The sequence below is a fragment of the Silene latifolia genome, chromosome 3 (assembly GCF_048544455.1).
Source record: "Silene latifolia isolate original U9 population chromosome 3, ASM4854445v1, whole genome shotgun sequence".
In the NCBI taxonomy this organism is placed as follows: Eukaryota; Viridiplantae; Streptophyta; class Magnoliopsida; order Caryophyllales; family Caryophyllaceae; genus Silene; species Silene latifolia.
Window position 1 is genome coordinate 100,333,629 of NC_133528.1, and position 27,523 is coordinate 100,361,151.

The following is a 27,523-nucleotide window of genomic DNA, read 5'->3' on the forward strand; positions in this document are numbered from 1 at the left end:
TAAATGAAAGTATATTACAAGTGGTGGTTTGAGATAGGACTCCACCAAACTAAGTCAAATGACAAATTTCTTTGTCCATGGAGCTTAATGCTCTCAACAACCGGTCAAAGGCTTTTGAATAGGCTTCATATAAGCATAAATAGGAGATTGGCGATGTCAAAACGTAGTTTAGCCATCTTGGCTTGGAATAGAACTTGCCAAACACTCTCCCATTTGTTTTGCCCTTGGCACTTGGCTTCTTACAATACTTCTAAAGAGTCTATCACAGTCGAAATACTCGAGGAGGAGGGGGGGGGGGAGGAATTGAGTATTTAAAAACTTATGCCCAATTTTTATTTTATATCAAAGTAATTAATTACTTAAAGTTTATTGATTAAACTTTAACTAATCAATTAAGTGATTAAGAACGTAATGAAATGAACAAAAACGAAAACTTCAAAGACACACGGTTTTGAAGTGGTTTAACTTCACACGTCGAAGCCTACGTCCACTATTCTCGATTAATAATTTTAGTACCTTTCTCCGGATTACAAAATTATAAATCCAGCTCGAATAACTAACTCTAGTTATAACTCAATTTGAATATCACTAGATATTCGATTTTGACTATCTTAAGTTACTAAGAAAGTACTTGATTGTTCTTCTAGTGTTCACAATATGAACGAGTAAGAAACAATATTTAAGCGCTTGTAGATACCCAGTATCTGCTGAGACTCCAACAAACACCCCATGATTATCGGACTACAACATGTTTTGGAATCGCGGCGTTTGATCGACAGTTTGTGTACAACTTTACGTCGGAAAACTTAAAACGATTTCAAAAATAAAACATTTCAAAAATACCTGGAGTGTTTAATGCATGACGACGGGGTCGCGATGACACTAACTAGAGTCAAAACCGACACCGGACCAAAAACCGACTCAAAAATTCAAATCCCGACTCCAACAACGAGTCAAACCGAGTCAACCACAAAAAACCAAACATTTCAAACCTTCTACCTTAAGTTTTCCCGGATTCATGTTGGTCAAGTACCAAACATGTGACTACAAAACCTAGGATAAAACAAATCATGATTGCGTTTGTTGTGAAAGACGACTAGAGAAATTCATTTTGGCATTGGTTCCGATGGAAGCCTTAACTTTATTACCACTTCCTCACCTCCCATCAAACATAGAAACTTAGTGGATAAATCTTGTGAAGACAACCTCACTAATACCATGGGATCCTTGTCTTTGGAAGCAAGGAGAAATGATGAAGCAACTGGGAGTTTTAGCAAAAAGCTTGCAATAAAGAAGAGAAAATTCAAAAAGAGGGAGAAAGGTAAGAGGTCAAATTCGAACCATAGGTATAAAATAGATAGTGGGACTACCAATAATATATGCTTTTATTGTCATGGCATGGGCTATTGGGTCAGGAATTGCCCCATATACTTGGGAGTTATCAATGATGGACTTGACATTCCCCTTGGTAATATTTCTTCCGAAATCTTTGTTATCGATATAAATTTTATTTCCACCTCAACATGGGTATTGGACACCCGTTGTGGTTCTCACCTTTGTAATCATTTACAGGGACTCAGAAACGTGGAAAAACTAAACAAGGGTGATGTGGATCTCCGACTAGGAAATGGAGCTAGAGTAGCCGCCACTTGAAAGGGGACTTATGTACTTGTTTTAGCTAATGGCTTTTGAGTTGTACTTACATAATTGTTATTTTGTACCTTCTTTATCTAAGAACATCATTTCCTTTGCCATGTTAGACGTGGAAGGTTTTTCTTTTGCTATTAAGAACAATTGTTGTGTAATTTCTGGAAATGACTTGGTCATAGGCCAAGGCACTTCAATTAATGGCATTTATGTTCTTGAAACTTCTAACTCAAGCAAAGATATCTATAACATGCAATCAAAAAGACTCAAAACTAGTGATCCAAATGAATCATACATTTGGCATTGTCGATTAGGTCACATAAATGAAAAGCGCATTAAAAGACCGGTGTCGACTGGTATAATTAAATCATTTGATTTTCAATCATTTGGTATATGTGAATCATGTCTTCTAGGGAAAATGACTCATAATCCTTTTAGTGGTAAAGGAACACGAGCAAGTGAGTTGTTGGCCTTTATACATACCGATGTATGTGGTCCAATGACTATCACCGCTAGAGGAAATTATGACTACTTCATCACTTTTACCGATGACGTAAGTAGATATGGGTATGTCTACTTAATAAAGTATAAAAGTGAAACTTTTCATAAATTCAAAGAATTTCAAAATGAAGTAGAGAACCAATTGAACAAGAAGATTAAAGCACTACGATCCGATTGTGGTGGTGAATATCTTAGCAATGAATTTTATTCACACTTAAAAATATGTGGCATTGTGTCACAACTCACTCCCTGGTACGCCACAACTAAATGGAGTTACCGAGAGGAGAAATTGAACCTTACTTGATATGGTTCTATCTATGATGAGTCAATCAGATTTACCAGACTCTTTTTGGGGATTTGCTCTTCAATCGGCCGTTCACTCACTCAATCGTAGCCCAACTAAAGCAACTGAGAAGACTCCATATGAGATGTAGAAAGGGAAGGTCTCTAATTTGTCTTACCTTAAGATTTGGGGTTTTAATGCTTATGTCAAGGTTAAGACCGACAATAAGCTAGCCCCAAGATCTCAAAGGTGTATGTTTGTAGGTTATCCAAAGGAAACATATGGCTTTTACTTCTACATTCGTCATGAGAACAAAGTGTTTGTGGCTCGTGAAGCTGTCTTCTTAGAAAATGAGTTTATTTCAAGAAGATAGAGTGGGAGAAAGTTTGAACTTGATGATGTTCAAGAGCCACAAACTGAAGAGATGACGCAAGAAGTTGTTCCTTCCTCATCTAACACAGACGTTGTTCCTTCCGAACCTAAGAGGTCAGGTTGAGTCAGTCACCAACCTGATAGATACATAGGTATTATCGAGGGAGATGACAACTTAGACGTGTTACTTTTAGAAAGTGACGAACCTGCAACCTACAAAGCCGCAATCTCTAGTCCAAATTCAACTTTATGGCAAGAAGCCATGAAATCCGAAATAAATTCTATGCATGAAAATCAAGTTTGGGACTTGGTTGATTTACCTAAACATGTAAGAACTCTTCAATGTAAATGGATCTTTAAGTGAAAGAATGGCATGGAAGGGCATGATGATGTCTACAAAGCAAAGTTAGTGGCAAAAGGTTTCACCCAAATTCATGGTTTACACTATGATGAAAGTTTAGCCCCATTGGCCATGCTTAGATTTATTCGGATTGTGTTAGCTATTGCCGCATTTTATGATTATGAAATATGGCAAATGGATGTCAAAACCGCCTTCCTAAATGGGTATTTAGAGGAGGAAGTGTACATGACACAACCTGAAGGTTTTGTGGACCGAATAATCCTAACATGGTATGCAAATTTAAGAGATCCATTTATGGTCTTAAACAAGCATCAAGAAGTTGGAATCATCATTTCAATCATATGATAAAAGAGAATGGTTTCACTCAAAGTGTCGAGGAACCTTGCTTATACATGAAATTCAATGGGAGCAATGTTGTCTTCCTTATCTTGTATGTAGATGACATACTACTCATTGAAAATGATGTGCCAATGTTTACCTCTGTCAAGGGGTGGTTGGGTAATCATTTCCAAATGAAGGATTTAGGAGAAGTACAACGCATATTAGGTATCCGGGTCTATAGAAATAGATCTAAAAGGATATTGGCATTAAGTCAAGAATCTTATGTCGATAAGATTCTTCGACGTTTCAACCTGGAAAAATCCAAAAGGGGTTTTGTTCCAATGGGCAAGGGAATTACCTTGAGCAAGTCTCAATCACCCACTGAACCTGAAGATGTTGAACGCATAAAATTGATCCCTTATGCTTCCGTTGTTGGATCAATCATGTATGCCATGATATGCACTCGTCCCGATGTCTCGTATGCTTTGAGGATGACAAGTAGATATCAAGCCAATGCAGGTGAAAGTCACTGGGTAGCTGTCAAGAATATCCTTAAGTACATGAGAAGGACTAAGGATTCATTCTTGGTGTTTGGAGGTGATACCGAGCTGAGTGTGAAGGGTTACACCGACTCGAGCTTCCAACTGATAGGGATGACTTGAAGTCCCATTGTGGCTTCATTTTCATGATCTGAGCTTGAATTTTTATATGACCTCACATGCATATTTTACTTATTGTATGTAAAATTTCGTATAAATTTGATTTATTTTGCATGATTTATGATTTTTTTATGATAACAATGGAACAAATGGAGGTAAAATGGTTAAAAATAGTTAAACTTCGAAACAGGCCATGAAATTGTAATATGTTGTCACATGCACATTTTACTCACTGTGTGTAAAATTTGAAATGAACATGACTCATTTTTCATGATTTATGAATTTTTAGTGTAAAGATGACAAAAATAGTGACTATTTTAGCAAAAATAGTTAAAATGAATTACATGGCATGAGAAAAATATTTTAGGTTGCATTTACATCCCACATATCAGATCTAAAGTTGGAACATTGATTACATTAATTTTCATATGCTTTAGATGTTTTATTTGATAAAACCGATAAATTACAACTATATTTTTCTCGAAATAAATTCGAAAATTTTAACCTTGATTTTTGACATTATGAGTGTCATGGAAATATTCCAAAATGTTCAAAAATTTAAAATTCAAATTTTGAAATTATTGTAATTTAATTTGGATTTATTTCATAAAAGTTATGATTTTAAGGTCAATTATGAGCATAAATGTTAAATCAAGTTGAATTATTCTCAAAAATTGAGTGATAACTAATTTTTGAGACCTAAAAGGTTAGGGTAATTAACTTGGACTAAAATTTGATTTTAGTATTATTTTGCGATTTCAATAAGTTAAAAATCGCGAATATCCATAAAACCGGATTATATTTACGATATAAGTTTAAATATGGTGATTTGGCACATAACTTGGCATGTTAGATACATATTATAATGCTGCATATTTCTTTGATGAATGTCATATTTCATTTATATAATTTTGAATTATGTAATTTTATCTTAGTATGGCCTTAGTTTTAATCGATATTAACCGGAATGTGAAAGAATATCGATTTGGTTGTAATTTATTGTGATCTTACATCGCCGTTTTGTAATTAATCGATTTAATTTTTATTATATATGTATAATAGAATTTGATATGTATTTTATTATTTAAATATTTGTAATTCCGGAGTTTCCATAAGACGGTGCCATTCAGAAAGGAGTTCCGATGAAGACGGTGTTTATCCTTGGGAAACGTGTCACATGAAGATTCAAGGGACCAAAGGAGTTGGTTTCCGAATTTGTAATAGAATATAAGATTTTTGTTTTTAGGAAAGGTCATACTAGGAAATTTACTTTTCTTTATATGCTTGCTTTATATGTTTGCTTGCATTGCCAAATCGCCATAACTTCACATGCATATTTTATCGTCTTATCGACTATTGTCAATTATAAGTATCAAGTATTCATCAACTTAGTTCGCTTAAATATGATAGATAATAAATCGACAAGACCTCTCACATATTTAAAATTGAGATTAGTCTTACCAAATTGTAGGACTCACGAATCCCTTTAACATTTGGGGTAGATTCGGTTTCCCGGGGTACTTTCATTTTTCATTGGGTAAGTGGGGTAATAAAACTTTATTACACGAGAAATTTGGTTGGACTCAATGGGATATAAAGACTAGTCTTATGTTCCGGGGCTAGAGATGGAATTTATGAAATTCATCGACAGAGAGTTCAAAGGTAGAATCAATTAAAGAGTTAATTCACCAAATTTATGCAAGTATGGGATATATAGGTTTCCCGTGCCCATGTTTGTGTGAAGATGGATCTCGGAATCATTTATATAATTTAGGTGCGAGGTCATTATATATATGCATAATTTTAAACCTTGTTAAAATGTTTGCAAGTAAAACGATAAATGTTAATTATTTCCTTCATCTCCTTTTGTAGTTATTTATCGCAATGGACACATCTAGTTCTTTAACACCGATCACCATTGAATCATGTCACAAATCCTTCGACGAAATATGCTCTCAATACAACCTTGATACGACTAGAGAAATTCATTTTGGTATTGGTTCTGATGGAAGCCTTAACTTTATTACCACTTCCTCACCTCCCATCAAACATAGCAAGTTAGTGGATAAGTCTTGTGAAGACAACCTCACTAATACCATGGGATCCTTGTCTTTGCAAGCAAGGAGAAATGATGAAGCTAGTGGGAGTTTTAGCAAAAAGCTTGCAATAAAGAAGAGAAAATTCAAAAAGAGGAAGAAAGGTAAGAGGTCAAATTCGAACCATAGGTATGAAATGGCTAGTGTGACTACCAATAATATATGCCTTTATTGTCATGGCGTGGGCCATTGGGTAAGGAATTGCCCCATATTCTTGGGAGTTATCAATGATGGACTTGACATTCCCCTTGGTAATATTTCTTCCGAAATCTTTGTTATCGATATAAATTTTATTTCCACCTCAACATGGGTATTGGATACCCGTTGTGGTTCTCACCTTTGTAATTATTTACAGGGGCTTAGAAACGTGGAAAAGCTAAACAAGGGTGATGTGGATCTCCGACTAGAAAATAGAGCTAGGTGTAGACACCTCGTTTCTGCACCTCCCGCAAACCACCCGGTGATGATTGGGCCGCATGTTTGGTACGCGGAACGATTTGTGACAGTTCATAAGTTTATCGTCAAGTGATTGCTCAAACATTATGTCTACCTCATAAGTGTCATCTAGGTGTCATTACGGTCGTTTTGGCAGTAATTAGAGTACATTTGGAGTCCGGGTCAAAAACCGTCTTCATTTCCTAAAACCGTCAAATCCCGAGTCAAAGCAATGGGCTTGTCTACCTAAGGTTAGGATGTCACAAAATGTTGAGATTATATCTCATTTTGAGTCTCATGTCACTTCATTGGGCTAAACATAAAGTTTACATTACAAAATGTGCATTTCATTTAGTTAAAATGATAACCCGAACTTTAGGCCCACTTTTCGAGGTGATAACAACTTTTTTGGGTCAGGCCTATTTCATAGAAAGTTCTAGATCTATTTCTTAGCTTTCCAACGCCACCGAAATCACCTTAATCCGAGTCTTGTAGAGAAAGTTATGCCTAAAATACGACAGGCTGTCAAACGCGCTTTCTTGCGCAGGAAGAACCCGCTGAGGAAAGGACGCAGCAAGTGTTGCGCCTCTTCCAAGGGACGCAGCACATGCTGCGCCTCTTCCTCAAGGTTTTTTTTTGTCCAAGTTTTCGTGTTTAACCTAAGTCGGTTATTTCCGGATCTTTCTCTCCTTTCCTAAACCCTAATTCCGTGATTAGTATAAATAGGAGCCTTCGCTCCTCATATTTCTCACGCGAGTGTCCGCCCTTCTCTTCTCCCTTTGCATTCTAGACCTTCGTTCTTACTTTCTGGCGTCTACGTGCTTGAATTTTCGACCACGTAAACTCGGATCCTTCTGAGTACCAGCCTCGTTTGCATGACCGACCAATTTGACCAACTCCACAATCAATCAACTTAATCAATTTGTTTTAATTCCTCTTACGAGGGCACTTCCGTTACATTCGCGTCGAGCATCACTAATCGATATCTTAGTCCTTATCGTTTCATCAAACATGTAAGTCTGAGGGTGTAAATCTCTCTTTATTTATTGTTATTTACTTTTTGTATCGTTAATGTAAGGTTCATGTCGAAAATACCAATTAAAACCGATTTCTAAAACCATGCTTTAAAACCTCTTTTTACGGATTTTCAGAAGACAAACCATCGAGAAAGGACGCAGCAACTGCTGCGCCTCTTCGAAGGAGCGCAGTACCTGCTGCACCTCTTCGTGAGGCTGCCGCAGTTCCTACTTCCTTTCTTCTTCCTTCGTCCTCTATAATTCGTTCGTTTTATTTGTTTTATTTGTTTCCTTTAATTCTTTGACACACAATCACATGATAATCTCACATGTATATTATTATCCCTCATTAACACATGTAATTTGTCATTTAAATCCGACTTAAATCCCTTATAATCTCATATTTGCGGGTTTTCGTCATTAAATTCAATCCGGGTTGTAGAAATTCAATTTGTTCATATTGAGTTTCTGGAATTCGACTTTTGATATATTTTCATCTGCTTATTATCATATTCATCATTAGTTCATCATTAATCCATCGTATTTAACCTAATTAATTTGTTTAGTTATTAATTCATTAATTAACCCTTATTAATCTTGTATTAATTCGTTCACATTCGTTTCATCCATGTTTTATTGCTTTTATGACCTTCAATCACATGTAAATAACCTATTAATCACTTCCATCCGAGTAGATATATTAATTGATCCTTAAAATCATCAATTTACATTAACGATTTGCAGTTCCGGCTTCACAGCCAGAACTCACCCTTGGAACAGACACAGCAACTGCTGCGCCTCTTCCAAAGGGCGCAGTCCTGCTGCGCCTGTTCCAGGTTGAGTTCTGTCCCTGAACTTCCGTTGTTGCTTGACCTAGTTTAATTAGCTTACGTATGATTGACTATTATCCGTATTATCGCCTACTGATTTGTTCGTTAATCCTTTCTTTTATTCGTTTTTCTCAAATTATCCATTTTGAAGGTATTTTCGACATAAATCACCTAATTCATTGTAATTATTGTAATTTTCTTTATAGTAATTTCATTTCTTTGTATTTATCATATTTCTTGCATCATTTGTATGCCTTCACATGTAATTGAGCATTAAATCCTACTTCGACATTAATTGTATGTTAAATTACGTGATAACCGACTTAGCCTAATTCTCACATGTTAGGATTAAAACTTGGGTGTTGCATTGCATGCATATAATCGATGATATATCGAGTATAAATGATGTCCCTAATCATTAGTAGAGGCCGCTATCGAGGCGGGCGGGATTAGGTGTTCGATCAAAAGAGCTTCCTAATACGTACCCTCACCCCTTACTCCAGATCTCTGTGAACACCCGTGTTCATTGGCATCCACGAGAGTCATTCTAGACATAGAATGCTAAGGGTAACGATTGCTTGGTGTTCATGTCTCAACTTTGTGTCTTGACATGGCACGAAGTATTCGAACGGTTCCAATTTCCCATAAAAATTGGTGGCGACTCCAACAAAAATGCAAACGCTTGTTCTCTTCCTCCCAAGCGCCCCCGTGAGCCCCCCGTTGTCCACACTAGGGTAGCCGCTACTTCAAGAGGGACTTATGTACTTGTTTTAGCTAATGGCTTTGAGTTGTACTTACATAATTGTTATTTTGTACCTTCTTTATCTATGAACATCATTTCCGTTGCCATGTTAGACATGGAAGGTTTTTTTTTTGCTATTAAGAACAATTGTTGTGTAATTTCTAGAAATGACTTGGTCATAGGCCAAGGCACTTCAATTAATGGCATTTATGTTCTTGAAACTTCTAACTCAAGCAAAGATATCTATAACATGCAATCAAAAAGATTCAAAATTAGTGATCCAAATGAATCATACATTTGGCATTGTCGATTAGGTCACATAAATGAAAAGCGCATTAAAAGACTGGTGTCGACTGGTGTAATTAAATCATTTGATTTTCAATCATTTGGTATATGAGAATCATGTCTTCTAGGGAAAATGACTCATAATCCTTTTACTGGTAAAGGAACACGAGCAAGTGAGTTGTTGGCCTTTATACATACCGATGTATGTGGTCCAATGACTATCACCGCTAGAGGAAATTATGACTACTTCATCACTTTTACCGATGACTTAAGTAAATATGAGTATGTCTACTTAATAAAGTATAAAAGTAAAGCTTTTGGTAAATTCAAAGAATTTCAAAATGAAGTAGAGAACCAATTGAACAAGAAGATTAAAGCACTATGATTCGATCGTGTTGGTGAATTTCTTAGTAATGAATTTGATTCACACTTAAAAATATGTGGCATTGTGTCACAACTCACTCCACCTGGTACGCCACAACTAAATGGTGTTGCCGAGAGGAGAAATCGAACCTTACTTGATATGGTTCGATCTATGATGAGTCAATCTGATTTATCAGACTCTTTTTGGGGATTTTATTTTCAATCGGCCGTTCACTCACTCAATCGTAGCCCAACTAAAGCAACCGAGAAGACTCCATATGAGATGTGGAAAGGGAAGGTCCCTAATTTGTCTTACCTTAAGATTTGGGGTTGTAATGTTTATGTCAAGGTTAAGACCGACAATAAGCTAGCCCCAAGATCTCAAAGGTGTATATTTGTAGGTTATCCAAAGGAAACACATGGCTTTTACATCTACATCCGTCACGAGAATAAAGTGTTTGTAGCTCGTGAAGCTGTCTTCTTATAAAATGAGTTTATTTCTAGAAGACAGAGTGGGAAAAGGTTTAAACTTGATGAAGTTCAAGTGTCACAAACTGAAGAGATGACGCAAGAAGTTGTTCCTTCCTCATCTAACATAGACGTTGTTCCTTCCGAACCTAAGAGGTCAGGTAGAGTCAGTCGTCAACCTGATAGATACATAGGTATTATCGAGGGAGATGACAACTTAGACGTGTTACTTTTAAAAAGTGACGAATCTGCAACCTACAAAGCCGCAATCTCTAGTCCAAATTCAACTTTATTGCAAGAAGCCATGCAATCCGAAATAAATTCTATGCATAAAAATCAAGTTTGGGACTTGGTTGATTTGCCTAAAGATGTAAGACCTCTTCAATGCAAATGGATCTTTAAGGTAAAGAATGGCATGGAAGGGCAAGATGATGTCTACAAAGCAAGGTTATAGGCAAGAGGTTTCACCCAAATTCATGGTTTACACTATGATGGAACTTTTGCCCCTGTGGCCATGCTTAGATCTATTCAGATTGTGTTAGCGATTGCCGCATTTCATGATTATGAAATATGTCAAATGGATGTCAAAACCGCCTTCCTAAATGGGTATTTAGAGGAGGAAGTGTACATGACACAACCTGAAGGTTTTGTGGATCCGAAAAATCCTAACATGGTATGCAAACTTAAGAGATCCATTTATGGTCTTAAACAAGCATCAAGAAGTTGGACTCATCGTTTCAATCATATGATAAAAGAGAATGGTTTCACTCAAAGTGTCGAGGAACCTTGCTTATACATGAAATTCAGTGGGAGCAATGTTGTCTTCCTTATCTTCTATGTAGATAACATACTACTCATTGGAAATAATGTGCCAATGCTTACCTCTGTCAAGGGGTGGTTGGGTAATCATTTCCAGATGAAGGATTTAGGAGAAGTACAACGCATATTAGGTATCCGGGTCTATAGAGGTAGATCTAAAAGGATATTGGCATTAAGTCAAGAATCTTATGTCGATAAGATTCTTCGGCGTTTCAACATGGAAAACTCCCAAAGGGGTTTTATTCCAATGGGCAGTGGAATTACCTTGAGCAAGTCTCAGTCACCCACTAAACCTGAAGATGTTGAACGCATGAAATTGATCCTTTATGCTTCCGCTGTTGGATCAATAATGTATGCCATGATATGCACTCGTTCCGATGTCTTGTATGCTTTGAGTAGAGCTGATCAAGTGCGGGCCGACCTGTTTGGCCCAGCCCGTTCGGCCCGCTAAAATAGCGGGCTTAGATAAGAAAAATAAAAAATTAAATGGGTAACGGACACGAAAACTAGGCCCGCTGGAATAAATGGACGGGCTTGGACTAAGCAAAATTGCGCATGGGCGGCCTGCTAGGCCCGCTATTAATAGTAACCTCATAAAAACCCTCAATCCTCGGACTTTCTCTGCTCATTTCATTTGCAATTTGTACACTTTAAACCAATTAGGTAGCGCAAATGAATACTTATACCTTACGTATAAGTGGGAGATTGTCAGTATTTACACTTGTCGTATAAAGATTCTCCGAGAATGGACATGCTAACGGGATTGTTGTATAAATATACTATCTTCAAGTATTTACACGGGAGTGTATGTAACCGCTAACAGTGCCGCACAAATACCGAGGCAAAAATGAACTTTTGATGTATGTAGCAGAACATTGCCTAACTTGTGTTTTTTCCAAAATCTAGTAAGCTTATCTTTTGAAAATTAGTATATTTTTTTAAGGGTAACCTTTTAAAGACAATTGTTAAGATTTAGGGGATGTAGCGATAACAAACTCGTGTTTTAATAGAAACACTAATTTTTGTATTTTATTTTAGTCAAGCCCGCGGGCCGGCCCGCTATCTTGAAGTGGGCGGGTACGGACAATGAAAAATGGCCCGTTGAGCGGGCTCGGACTATAAAATACGGCCCGTCAGACACTTTTTTAGCGACTAGGCCCGGCCCATGTTCGGCCCAAGCCCGCTTTTGATCAGCTCTAGCTTTGAGCATGACAAGTAGATATCAAGCCAATCTAGGTGAAAGTCACTCGGTAGCCGTCAAGAATATCCTTAAGTACATGAGAAGGACTAAGGATTCATTCTTGGTGTTTGGAGGTGATATCGAGCTGAGTGTGAAGGGTTACACCGACTCGAGCTTCCAAACTGATAGGGATGACTTGAAGTCCCAGGGTGGCTTCATTTTCATGATCAATGGTAGTGTGATTAGCTGGAGAAGCTTCAAAGAGCAAGTCGTTGCGGATTCTACAACGGGGGCTGAGTACATTGCAACATCTGAAGCTGCCAAAGAAGCTGTATGGATAAGGCAATTCTTAGAAGGACTAAGGGTAGTCCCTTCCGCCAAAGATCCTATCACACTTTATTGTGATAACAGAGCGGCCATCTTTCATGCTAAAGAACCCAAGTCTAGACATGTACCTAGAAAATTTCATATGATTAGGGATTACATTGAAAGGAAGGAAATAGCGATTTGTAAGGTTAGGACAGATGATAATATTGCTGATCTTTTAACCAAGACTCTACCACAGGCTACGCATGACCAACATGTAGTTTCCATGGGTCTTAAGCGCATGCCTAATTTGTATTAGATTATGAGATATGAAGTAATAATATTGTATTGACTGTTCATATATGATAATCGCATTTATCGTTTGAGTTTTATTTTAAACTCTTTTATTTATTACTTGGTTTTATCCAAATAGGTTGTTGAGACAATATTGAACCCTATTAAAGTGAACTGGATTAACATAGTAATTGCCCCTAGTTACTTATATGAGGTGACGTCTCTAAATGACTAGAATGTGAGTCGATTGATGGCAAGTTCGAGTGCCATAGGGTCATAAGAGATGACTAGTCGATCACATAGGCAGACTGTAAGGGACACTCTGTCGGCCAGTGACCGCTTATAGAGTTCTGGTAATTTATATAGCCTGGTCGTGGCGAGAGCTACTATGGTATTCTTTTCAGTCAATTCTTTAACTAGAGACTGTTCGCCCAAGTTGGCACAGTTTCTGAGTGACTTTAAGTTATGCTCTACGACTTTCGTAAATAAGGTCAAATGGGCATATTTTGGGTCATGATGAGTTGTGGCTATACAAAAGGAATAGTACGATAGGAATTGTCCACCCCCTTGTCAGGGTTATTTAAAAATCTCAGGGCCACTCGAGGAGCAGTGAACTGAAAAATGCGTGGCCACGCTCGGAAGGTATCAACGGTAGATAATTCGGTCAGATAGTTACTCTCCATATCGAGGAAACCACTCTTGATGTGATCACATGCAAGTACGACATGCAAGACACCTTGCATTGAGTGGGAGATTGTAATAGGACAAGAGAATTGGTGACGCACACTTGTCTCGGACAAGTGGGAGATTGTTGAAGTATGTGTCCTCAACAATAGTGCGATCACATTATTGAATCTCATGATAAGAATACATAAAGGGATGATTCATTTATATATGTCAACTGATCAACATTAATCAGTAATGATTGGCTGACTAGAGTTTGACATTACTGGCGTTTGACGGTGGTGATCAGTTGATCCCTTAAGGTCACACCTAAAGGACGATTCCCTTAATATATAAATTAATTGATTGTATATTGATACAGATTAATCCTTAAAATTTAACAATTTACGTCTATGAGTGAGAATATATATCTTATTGTAATTCGATTAAATAAGATTCGTTTTAGTAATTAAAATGTTATATTACTAAAATTTGTTTATGAAACAATCAAGAGAGAATGGTTAATCTTAATTATAAAGTGTTGTAGATTATATTAACATGATCTATTTTATAATATGTAATTGTGAATTACCTTTTAATTAGTTAAAATGGATTTGTCCATTTTTTAAATAACATTTAATTTGTTAAATGTAAATTAGTAAGACTAGTAACATGTGAATTGTCACATGTCACACAACATTACAAAATGACAATTGACAAAAATAAAATGGGTGTTCACATTGTGATATTGACCGAAAATTATGGGTGTTTTATGGTTATTGTAAAATGTTTTTAAATTGTTTAAAAGACATAATCATAACCTAACCTTCTATAGCTAATACCCTACGTATTTTGGTAAGGCTAATCTCAATTTTAAATATGTGAGAGGTCTTATCGATTTATTATCTATCATCTTTAAGTGAACTAAGTCGATGAATACTTGATAATTATAATTGACAATAGTCGATAAGACGATACATTATTAGATTACTAAAGTAGTAATATTTAGTAATATTAGATTAATTATAAGGTGTCTAATAATTACATCTAGTCAATATATTATTAGATTTAAGAGATAGTCTTGGTGCAATCAAGAGGAGAATCTCTACTTTGGGGATTTTGGAAGATCATCCATATACATTGTAGCTCAAGAACAAGTGGAGGAAGGAGACCTCACTTGTGCCCTTTTCATGCCATACCTACAATGTAAGGAACCTTATTCTTCTTCTTCCTTATTTCAACTTAAGTTGTGCATGCAACTAGATCTAGCCTAATCAGTTTGCAGGAACTATCTTTGGGATGGGACAGCTGACTTCCATAGAGTACCATCAGTGGGTTGGGATAGGGTAACTCTACCCAAAGAAGAAGGTGGATTGGGAATTAAAAGAACAGTTACCTGGAACATTGCTTCTGTTGCAAAATTAGTAGACTGGTTATACTGTAAAGCTGATAGGCTTTGGATTAGGTGGGTTAATCAGGTCCATATCAAGGGAAAGAATTGGCATGAATATGTCCCTCCTGCTGATGTGGCTTGGTCTTGGAAAAATATTTGCAAAGTAAAAGAGTTGGTCAAGAATGCTTATGAAGAGGATCAATGGATGCCTGATGCTCAAGGTTTCACTATCAGAAACTGCTATGAATGGTTAAGGCATAGATTTGCTCCTCGAACGGGCTTTTCTTTGTATGGAACACCTGGAATGTCCCTAAACACTCTTTCATTACTTGGGTGTCCATGAACAATGGTCTTAATACTCGTGCTAAGCTTGCATCTTTTGGGTACTGTCAAGAGCATCTTTGTTGCATTTGTGAGATCTCATATGAAACTCAAGCTCATCTGTTCTTCCAATGTGCATACAGTCAAAGAGTTCTGCAGGAAGTTGAGAAATGGTGTGGTTTCAGTGTTGATGTAACTATGGCAGTACTGGCATCACCTGGTAATAGAATGAAAGGCTTGAAGCAACTGGTTCATTGTCAGCTCTGGGTATCCTGTCACTATCACGTCTGGTTGGAAAGGAACAGTGTAAGAGTGAATGCAGTGGTCACTTCCCCTACCAAACTGGCTGAAAGGATAGTTGCAGAAGCTAAGACGAGAATCATGAGTAAGGTTGACAAGTCCAAATGTGTTCAGGATAGTATTTGGTTGAGGAAATGGGGTTGTTTAGTAACATGAATGTATCTTAATTTTCTTTTATTTGTTCCTTGGAACAATACTCTTGTATATCTTTTTTTATTATTAATATATTCTTACATTTCACCAAAAAAAAAGATCTAGCCTAATCTAAATCAATGAGTAATTTAGATCTATAATTAAATAAGTTTAATTAGAGGGTTATGAATCCTTTCATCTCTTTGTTTTCTTTGGCCATTTCAACCAACCTCTCAGCTCGGCCTGCTCTCTCATAAACTTCCTTAACATTTGTAAGGACCCCAACCGGTAGCTTCTCCATGATCTGGTAAGTCAACCCCTTCTCGAACCGAAGTGCTAAGTTCTTCTGACTTAGCCCCATATCCTCAGCATATCTCGATTTCTCATTAAACTTGTGGTAATACTCCGCAACTGTCATATCTGAGGTCATCTCGAAAGAATCAAACTCCTCCCGCAGCTTACTGCGAACATGCTCCGGAACAAAATCCCTTCTTGTCGCTCTCTTGAACTCAACCCATGGAATAGCAGACTTACCCTGCTTCAGATAAAGGTCTAGGGCACTCTCTCTCACTTTGTCCCACCACTCCCCCCGCTGCATCTCTCAGGTATAACACAGCTTGTACCACCTTAAAATCTTCGGGACAATGAACCACCCCAAGGATATTCTCCATCTCACGGTGCCAATTGTCTAGTAAAATCGGCGCACCTGTACCCATATATTCCATTGGGTTGAAGCGAGATATCGTAGTGCTCACCTTGGCAATGTCTACCCCGGCATCCTTATCTTTTCCAAACCTCTTAAAGGGCCTCGGTAAGCGCATCTTGATGCTCAAGCATCTTAGCAATCTCGTCCACACTCATCTCCTGAGCCCTAGCATACATAGCTGACATCTTTGGCGGCATATCTTTGAGCTATAAGAGCATCCGCAAAGGTGAGGATCCCTATATTTTCTCTTTTCTTTTCTTATTCGTCAACCTCATTTTTTACTAACTTTTTCATTTACCCTCCTCATTTTATAACTACATCTATGCAACAATGAGGTTCCCCACTTCACAGACAAAAATTTGGGAACCTCCCCAAAAGTAAAACAAATTGCCTTACTTTTTTTTGAGACCTCCTCTAAAAACAGTGGAGCCCCAAATGTTGGGGAGCTTGGTGCAACAATGAGCAGCCCCATATAAGGAAAGAGAGTGTATATGGGGAGCTCGATTTCCACCTTTGCGGATGCTCTAAGAGGAGAGATAAACGTAAGCACATAGCCTACTGCTCAAAGCAAATATGACCCGCACAGAACCTACTCGATCGAGTAACCACACCAACTCGATCGAGTTTCCCACTTACTCGATCGAGTACCCCCAGCTCCAGAACTGACTTAAAAACACACTCAGTCGAGTCACATACATACTCGATCGAGTAGCCCCCACTCGATCGAGTACTCCTCTTACTCGATCGAGTTGCACAAAACAGCAGCTACTACGTAACGTTATCATATACCCACTCGATCGAGTCCACCCTACTCGATCGAGTTACCCCCACTCGATCGAGTCATGCTGACGATTCTAACTACCCGCATGCCTTTAACTTTATAACTTTTTGTCAAAATAAACATACGTATACAACACAACATCTCTTATTCACATGGTACTAATATTGCCACATTATAAATCATTTCACCATACGACATACTTCACCATAAATCACATTATCATATACAATTACCTTCGCCTTTTTCCACCACATCCTCCATTCAACCACATATCATCCATCCAACATATTCATATGAATGTTAGTAAACACGTAGCGATCCCATGACACCCCATAGTGACCGGTTCAAAGTTGTAGGGCGAGTTCGCGACTTTAGGACGTCTCCCAGTCTTTGCATTAGCTCCTAACAACTCCAACCCGGGTTAATTTTAGTTTGACTCTCTAGGTTCATTAGATTCATTAGTTATATATTCCAAAATCGTCGCTCTGATACCACTTTGTAACACCCTCATACACCAAGGTGCCTTACCAAGACCACCTAATGCATGAGAGTTCTACCATCTCGGTTGCCCGAGGTAGAGTATAACAAATAGTTCATAAAATAACGTACTTTAAATAAATAGTTTAAGTGATTACATGCCAAAACCAAACGGATATAATATGATACAAGTGTTCCAAATCAAAATACAACGGAAGTAAATAAAATGTTCGACACAACAGCGGAAGACTCCTAATTGACTCGTAGTGACTCATGCCCATCTAATCCCTCGCACATCCAAGTCATACCTGCTCAATAACTGCTCACCATCGCCGAATGGATCACCACAGTTTTTAAAACAATTAAACGGGGTATGTTACTGATGTGACCATAATTGGCGCATATTTAGCCCCCGAATTACCATTGTTTCTATGCTTTTTAGTGCCTATTTGGGTCATTTCTTATCTTTAGTTCTTTGTTTTGCATATTCTTTGAGATTTTGATCCCTTGGTAGGAAAGGAGTAAGAATCTTGCATTTTCATGGCAAAACAAGGCTAAATTGATCATATTCAATGACCAAGCATCAAGGAGAGACAAGACTAGAAGGCCTTTGTACATAGCATAGTAGAAGAGCATTGTTGAGAAAAGGATCCTTGAGTCCCCAAGGAAATCCCCAAGGAATTCATGAAGAAAAGGGAAGAAAAAGAAGAAGGAAAGTTCTTTGAACTACAATCCGAACGGATTGTAGAGAATCCGTCCGTCCTCGCCCGTCCGAGCGTCCTCACCAGGAATCCGCTCGGATTCCCCATGCCCGGTCCGAGCGTCTTGTTCCTTGATCCGCTCGGATCGTCCATCCCAGATCCGGCCGTCCCGACTCCCGGCCCGCACGGATCACAAAGACAAAGACAAGCGATTTCGTTCTTCAAACTACGAAATGGAGAAGCCCTTCTCTCGGATAATCCCGGAGGCTCCTTGCTCAACTTAAAAGTGTAATTACTAGTTTAGCCCTTAGTTAACCCTAATGCATCCTCCCTAATTTTCACTATAAATACCCCATTAGTCTAATTAGAGGAGCATGTTCTTCTTATCAATAATTAGTGTAGTTAATATCAATCAAATCTCTCTTCAATATTGTAATCAAATACTAATCAAGTTTTAATCCAAGTTTTAGTTCTTTAATCTCTCTCTTGTTCTTACTTTATTTTGGGTAATTGAAGATTATTTGGGTTATTATTGGGAGATTGACAACCTCTCAATCTAGGATTCAAGTACTTCTATTATTCTTGCTTCATTATTGGAATCATTAGTAGGTATAATCTCTTAATCCCTTTTTAATTATTGCTAATTACTTTCATTTATTCATCATGTTTCATTATGTTAGTATGATTGACAACCCTTCTAGCATGATTAATATGATAATGAGTGAGTAGTCTCTTAGCTAGGGTTTAATGGGTGATTAGGGGAAACCAACATGGGGAATGATTCATGCTTAAATTAATATGCTTTCATATCTTATTTGCTTGCTTGTTTTGATCTTAATACATGCACATGTTATATTTGATGAAATGCTAAGCCTATGAATCCTTGCATTTACTATCATCTTCTATCCTTTCAACTTGACTTGTAAGACATAACCCAACTCGAGTCTTGTTAGACCATGCATGTGTTAAGTAGGGAAGATTAAGTCGACTTGTAGGTGTTGTACAATCCAAGAGATTCGGCTCCGGGACCCAAACTTTCCTAGGATTGTAAGATATAACCCAACTCAATCCATCACAACAATAATTGCTTGCTTATAATTTGAGAACATGCTTGTATGATCATATCCCATGATTCCCCTATGAACCCATGACACCCTAGTGCTTTTAATCAATTGTTTACACCCTTATTTTATTTATCTTGTTAGTTTATTTTCATTGCTATTTTAGTTTAGTAACCTTCTACATCAACCCAATTTGTGACACCCCTAGACACCACTAGTTACAATAGAATCTTCATTTCAATACCCGTCCCTTGGGATCCGACCTTTACTTGCCTCTTTACTAATTGTAGAGTTGTTTGTGAAGTATAAATTGTGTTTTGTATCGACCATTGACCAACGACCACATATGCTTAATTGTGAACACCAAATGGCTCCGATCAAAAATGGCGCCGTGTTGGGGACGGTGTTTAATTGATTTAAGATTTCTTTTATTGTTTTTAGTTGTGTCTTTCTTCACCTTGGGGAAGTAAAACTCCTCAAGGTTTGTTCTAATTGTTTTTGAGTTGTTTGATATTTTGCATGTCTAGAAGGTTACAAAGAGATTTGTTACCTTTTGACCGTGAAATCGAAAGAACCTTGACGAATAATAGGATACTTGTTAGGAGGAATTTGGGAGGTGTTGGTGAAGTTGTTCAACCCACTAGTGAGTTTGTCAATCCTTTCGCAATAGAAGGAGAAGAGAACCCATTAAACAATACCACACAAAATCCACCTACAATGCCTAAATTCTCGTCACACTCTATACCCACCGAGGAGGATCTACCAAATGGTACTCCTACCCCACAACATCTTACCGGAAACTTTATTGCCAAGTCCGCCTTCATCCAACTAGTTGAGAGGAGCCAATTCGGGGGAATGCCTAGTGAGGACCCTCATTCTCATATGGAAACATTTTGTGATTATTGTGAAGCTATCTCTCAAACGGGCGTGACTCAAGACCAAATAAGATGGGTCTTATTTCCTTTTTCGTTAATCGGCACCGCAAAGCAATGGTTGAAGGGCCTTGATAAGGCCACCCTTGGAATAGATTCTTGGAAGAAGCTAGCTCTAGCTTTCTACAAAAAATTCTACCCACCGGAAAAGACCAATATGCTAAGAGCTCAAATTACGGGTTTTAAGCAAAGGGATGAAGAATCTTTGTATGAAGCTTGGGAGCGGTTCAAAGGTATTTGTCGCTCATGTCCTCACCATGGACTTAGCGAATGGTTTTTAGTGCAACAATTTTGGAATGGTTTATATGAAGATTCAAGGAACATTCTCAATATGGGATCAAATGGAATGTTCACCGAAGTTGATGACAATCAAACATGGAACAAGATTGAGGAAATGGCGGTCCATAATTCGCAATATAGTAGGCCTCGCAAGGCTACTAGAGGAGGAAAGTATGAAGTGGACACCGTTACTCAATTGGGTGCTCAACTTAGTGCTCACATTGACACAATCAACTTGAAGTTTGAACAAGCTATGGCTAGACTTGAGGAAAACTCAAAATCAACAAAGCATCATGTTAATGCCATGACGGCATCCTCATCAATCCCAAGCGGGATATGTGAGAATTGTGGAACCTTGGGTCATGACTCAAGCGAATGTAGGGGAACAACCGAGCAAGTTAATGCTTTCCAAGCTTACAAAAGTGGTACCCCTTATTCAAATTTTTACAATGAAAACACCAAGTTCCATCCAAATCTCTCATACAAAAGCCAAAATGTTCAAAACCCTCAAACAACATACACTCCACCACCCATGAGAAATCAAAATCAAAGACCCTTTTTCAATCAAAACCAAGGTTACCAAAATCAAAATCCATACAATCACCACAATGACCAAAGTTTTGATGTCCAAAAAGCGGTCCTCCAAATGCAAAAGAATCAACAAGAATTTTTCACCCAAATGCAAAAAGATAGCCAAGCAAAAGACACCACCATCAACAACATTCTAGCTCACACCAAGATGTTGGAAACACAATTGACCCAACTAGCATCTTCGAGCTCACAAAGACAAAAGGGGCAATTACCACCTCAAAGTAATCCCCCTAGACATGAAACGGTTAGTGCCATCCACTTGAGAAGTGGTACAAGGTATGAAGCACCGAAGGAGCAAGTTGAGGATGAAGTTGTGAGAGCTAGTGAGAATGAAGTTGTGGTGCAAGGTCCCAAAGAAGGGGAATCATCAAAAGAAGAAAGCTCAAAGAAAAATGAAGACAAAGCCAAAGAAAAGGAGCCCATTGTGATTAGACTTCCTTTTCCAAGTCGTCAAGCCAAGCCTAAATTTAATGATCAACTTGGGAAGTTCATGGAAATTGTGAAGAACTTAGAAGTCTCAATTCCTTTCACGGAATTAATCAATCACGTTCCGGCCTATGCAAAGTACATGAAAGATATCCTCACAAAGAAGAAGTCAATCCGGAAACTTGAGACTATCGCCTTCACTAAGGTGAGTAGTGCAATACTTCAAGGGAGTTCACCTCCAAAGTTAAAGGATCCGGGAAGCTTCTCAATACCGTGTACCATTGGCGACACAACGATCAACAAAGCCTTATGTGATCTAGGGGCTAGTGTGAGTGTCATGCCGTACTCGGTAAGTAAAAGGTTGGGAATGGGAGAGCTTAAATGTACCAATATCACTCTTCAAATGGCCGATAGATCGACGAAGACACCGCTAGGGATATGGGAAGATGTCCCCGTGCGAATTGGGAAGTTTTTCATCCCGGTGGACTTTGTCATTGTTGATATGGAGGAAGATTCCAACATTCCAATCATCTTAGGAAGACCTTTCCTACACACCGCGGGTGCGGTGATTGATGTGAAACATGGAGAGCTCACTCTAGAAGTGGGAGATGAAAGCATAACTTTTAATCTTGACAAGACCATGAGAGCTCCTCGTTTGCATGAGCCATGTTTCATGATTGATCATTATAGCTAGGAAAGATGAGAAGAAGAAATCGGAACTCCAATGGAGGAAGAAAGTTGAAGATGCTCCATTCAAAGAGCAAGTGAATTGTGACAAGGAGAGCTTGCAAAGCTCATCAAAATCAACCAAGGAAGAAGATGATGGCCTCATTGGCCAAGAAAAGAAATTGGGAGGGTTGTCTCCATCTAAGCAAGAGATTTTCAATGATCAACTCAATGAAGTTTGTGGTCTTTGGGACGACGAATTTGAAGGGATCTTTAATCCCTACATTGGGCATGCCATCGATCATGATCAACAACAAGGGCCACGGTCTATTGAGGACCTCTACCATAACAATGAACAAGCTTTTGACTACTTCTTCAAGGTGTTGAGCAACATCAACAACACCTTGAACATGCCTCCTTGACATCTCATCAAGAATGAGAGTTTGGTGGAGTCCTCCCTAAACCACCACTTGTAAATATTTCTAACTCCCTAACTTACATTTAATTTTTGTATTGCATTTTTGTCATTTTTGGATTTATTTTTACTTTGATCAAAATAATTGTCATGAAAAGAGAGAAGTGAGGGAGGGACTAATGATTTTAATTGATGTGTAGTGCTTTACCTTAGTGTGGGGATGGCAATTGCCTAGGCTATTCATGCCTTAGTAGTGCCCCCACAATGAAGAACACAAGATTTGAAAGAAAGAAAGAAAGAATGATAAAGGGAATGCGTTGGTGCACGGATGGACCTGAATCCGTGTACACAAGGACCAATCCGAGCGGATTCCCCAGAATCCGCCCGTCTCGAGAGGATCCGAGCGTCCTGCCGAGAAGACGCCCGTCTTGGGCCGAGTAAAAGCGCAAATTCTTGATCGTTGAAGAATCCGAGCGGATTCCGGAAAGACGCCCGTCTCACGAGAATCCGTCCGTCTTTTGAACAATCCGCCCGTCTTGCGGTGAAGAAAAACAAAGAAAAATCTCTGGACAAGAATCCGCCCGTCCTAAGCGAAATCCGCCCGTCTCATCTCAGAAGAATCCGAGCGGATTCCCCAGAATCCGCCCGTCTCTAGGCGGGATTTTTGAAAATTTGAAGCTGCAGAATCCGAGCGGATTGCGCCTAATCCGCACGGATTGCCCCTGCGTCCTAAAATCGTCGAGTTCTTTAAATACCCACCCCACCTTCATTCATTCATTCATTCACTCATAAACACTACCCATAACATCAAAACCCTCATCCTCTCCATCTCAAAAACAAAAACCCTCAACAAAACTCACCAAAATCAAATCAAACCATCTTTCAAATAACAAATCAATCACTCCATCTTCATTAACAATCAAAACCAAGAACAAAATCTTCACCTTTGAATTGATTTTTGTTCTCATAAAGGCAAAGCCTTTCACCTTCAAAATCGATTTGGGCATTCTACAAATTGAAGATTTTTGATCTTTTTCTTGGTTAGCTCATCAAATGGCAAGAACAAAGGGAGCAACAAAAGCAAAAGCAAAGGCAACAAAGGCACCAAAGACTACAACTCTCTCTCAAAGGCAAAAAGCTCTACAAATGAAGAAAGCTTTGGCAATGGTGGTATCAACACCAAGCTTGGAAGTGCAACAACCTCAACAAATTCCTATGGAAGCATCACCCTCTACTCCGGTAATTAATCAACTCTTGCATTATCCGGAGGTAACATTCATTTCCGATTCCCATAGAAATACATTTGTCAAGTTTGCTATGAAACAAATTCAATCCACCAAATTCATATGCCAAGATGCTTTAGAGAAGTTGGGTGTTCTTGAACAAACAAGAGTCTTTTTCAATGCCATGGGTTTAAAGAAATTGTTTGAAATGAAGGAAGTAACATACCCCTCCCTTGTCTTGGAATTCTTAAGTTTTTTAAAAGTGACAAAAGTTGAGAATAGGGAAAATATTGAGTTTCGTCTAGCTAACACTAGTAGACGCATTACCTTTCCGGAATTGGGTGCAATTTTGGGTCTTAGCGATGAACATAAATTTTATAAGCAATATGGGAAGTATGATCCCGAGCCTCTTTGGGAGGCAATCTCCGGGAAGAAATTTGAAGATTTTAAAGCTTGTCGTGCTCTTTTGGTCCATCATCCGGGCATAAGAATATGGCACAAAGTTGTGGGAAATACCATAATTGCTAGAAAAGACACCAATCATTTCACGGGACTCGATTTTATTCTCCTTGAATCAACTTTGAATATTGGAAGAATTCACACCAAGCCTTACAATTCTTTGAGGCTATTGGTTGATAGATGGCTCCATGTAGATAGTGGGAAGAAGGGTCAAACCGTAATTGTTAATGGCGGCCTTGTCACGGTCCTAGCCAAGCACTTTGATCCTAATTTCAATAAGGATAGCAAGTACAAGGCTAAGGATGGTGGCCATCTTATTGATATGTCCACCTTGATTAACAAGTTTAAGTGGGTTGCTCACAATTCCCTTGATACCAAGTATGGGTGGCTTACAAGTGAGGCTCGATCATTCACTTTACCCGCAAAGATTTGCCGTCTTAGTGTCCACCGGACCAGCTATTTACTTCCCCTATCCGAAGAAGCCGAGTACATCATTCAACAACAAAAGGGTGATCATGAAACCCCCTCCTCTTCCATTGTTATACCACCTTACCCCTATGGTTATGAAGAGTTCAAACCGCAAGGAGTTGAAATTGGGAAAGACTATGTAACTCTTCTTATGCAAGCCATGCACAAGCAAGCTTATGAAGATCGGAAGAATGCTTATTTGGCTCAATATCCTCCCCTCCTACATCTAGCTAGGCAAGGACTCCTTGATCCATCTTGTCCTTTGCCTAGTTGGGCGGATAAAGAAGCCTTGTGTCCGGGTGCATCTAGGGACGTGGTGGAAGACAATGAGGTTGTTGGAAATGATGAGGAGATTGATGACAACATTGAGGAAGAAGCAAGTGGAGATGAAGAAAGAGATGGTGAAGATAATGATGAGGAAGATGATGGTGAAGAAAGCAAAGAAGAAAGTGCCAAGGAAAGTGGCAATGTGACCACTTCTCATGAGGGAAGTGGTGATGATAGTAGCATGATGGAAGACTAGCCTTGGAGACTCCTACTCTCCCACGGTTTGTCTATATCTCTTTGTATTTTATTTCATTTTGATCATTGTTGGTTTAGTCCTAGCAACATCAAAGGACTCACACCTCGGTTCCTTTGCGGTGTTCTTTATTGTTCCCACTTTTTGAAAATCCAAAATGACAATCTAGTTTCATGCATAGCATAGCATGTGCATGAACTCCCCCATGCTTTGACATTAGCAATAGTGTCTTACTTGGTTTGGGGAAGTTAATGCATACGCAACGGGAGGTAATTTAAATTATCCTCTCCGTCATAACAAAAACCATGCATCATGTAGTATAGCTTAGTGTAGAATTGCATAGAAATCATGCATCATTCTTGCATAATTTCCATCATTTTGGTCATTGAGGACAATGCCCATATTAGTGTGGGGATGGGAATTCTAACACTTAACTTTTATTCAAAAACCATAAAAATTGAAAAAATTGAAAAAATCATAAAAATTTGAAAAATTGAAAAACCAAAAACAAGTTCATTTCCTTTGTATATATTGTCTTGTATATATTGTGTTTGTTTCATCCTTGTTCACTTTGATTGACTACGCCACATCCGAGACATGAGGATATTGAAGACCGCATGGTATGATCTTTCCAATCTCCTTTTTCCTCTTTATGTTAATGACTATGTGGCTTTATTTTGATTGATGCGGTAAAAACAATGTGAACTTAGGATTGCATCTAGTTTATATGTCATATTAGTTGGTAGAATCATTTGCATTAGGATGTGTATATGCTAGTTGCATCATGGCATGTAGTTTGCATGTTAGAAAAATTTTGTGAAACCGTCTACTTGGGAAGCTTGACAAGTGTATATAGGCCCTAGTAGATGCTTTTTATTCTTAAGACTTTGCTTGTTAGAATACTTGTAAAACACCCTAGGATGTGTCATGCTAGTATCCTTTGACCCATGGTTTAAGGCCGAGTCAAGAGTACCTTGTGGTGTGATAACTCCTTGGCTACCGTTTATTCCAAGGTGACCCTTGAAACCATGCATACTTCTATCATTCATCCATGTTCTACCATATTTTTGTCATCAAAGGGAATGGGCACAAAAAGAAATCAATTTGAGTTCAATGAAATGAAAAATGAAAAGAAAGTTTGCAAAAATGCATCAAATGAAAAGAGGAGCAAAAATAGAACTCCTAAAACTTCAAATACAAGGCACCCTCGTTACTAATTGGGGTGACTTTGAAAATGTTCAAAAAAGAAATGCAAAAAGTTGTCAAGTGTTGAAATGCCAAAAATAAAAAAGAATGGCAAAGAAAGTGTTCTCAAAAAGTCAAATGCCAAAGAAATTTGGGGGGAAAACAAAAATGAAAGCAAACTCCCAAAATGAAACTCAAATACTATCGATCCCTTTATCCATCATATCCATTTTTGTGCATGGTAGAGAGGGGACGACCCTTCTTCTTGTCTAGGCAAGAGGGGGAATTCCGCGATCCTCCAGTGTTTCTAACACCATAGGGAGTCTACTCTTGACAAAAGCATTTAACGATTGAGGACAAAGGTACCCTAGCTTGACACAACTTGGAGGTGATTTATTGGTATCCTTCTAGGCTTAGTAGTTTGAACAAATTGCATCTATGAAGGATTGTGTACCCTTGAATTGCTTCCCTTGTAGATAACTTCCGCCACTTAGATGAGGAAAGTGGCTATTCTTTTTGTAGATGCATCCATTATGTGTTTTTGTGTGCTTAATGTTTGGATGTGTCGCCATTTTGGCAAGACCCACCTTGCCTTGCAAGAAGGCATCCTACCTCATGGTTGTCTTGTTGTGAGTTGAAGGGGCGGAGTGAGACCCGCTAATTGTCTCATATCGGCTATTATTATTAGGTTAGGTTAGTTTTGGTCCTAGTCTTTGTCACCTCTTTGCTCGGGACGAGCAAAGGTTCGGTTTGGGGATATTTGATGTGACCATAATTGGCGCATATTTAGCCCCCGAATTACCATTGTTTCTATGCTTTTTAGTGCCTATTTGGGTCATTTCTTAT

General features: G+C 38.4%; 1 non-coding gene across 1 annotated transcript; it reads right to left on the reverse strand.

The window, feature by feature from the left end:
- Positions 1-20,602: 20,602 nt before the first annotated feature.
- Positions 20,603-20,709, reverse strand: LOC141650586 (small nucleolar RNA R71). Its single transcript, XR_012546610.1, has one exon. It is a non-coding gene; the product is annotated as a small nucleolar RNA R71 (small nucleolar RNA).
- Between the last annotated feature and the right edge of the window lie 6,814 nt (positions 20,710-27,523).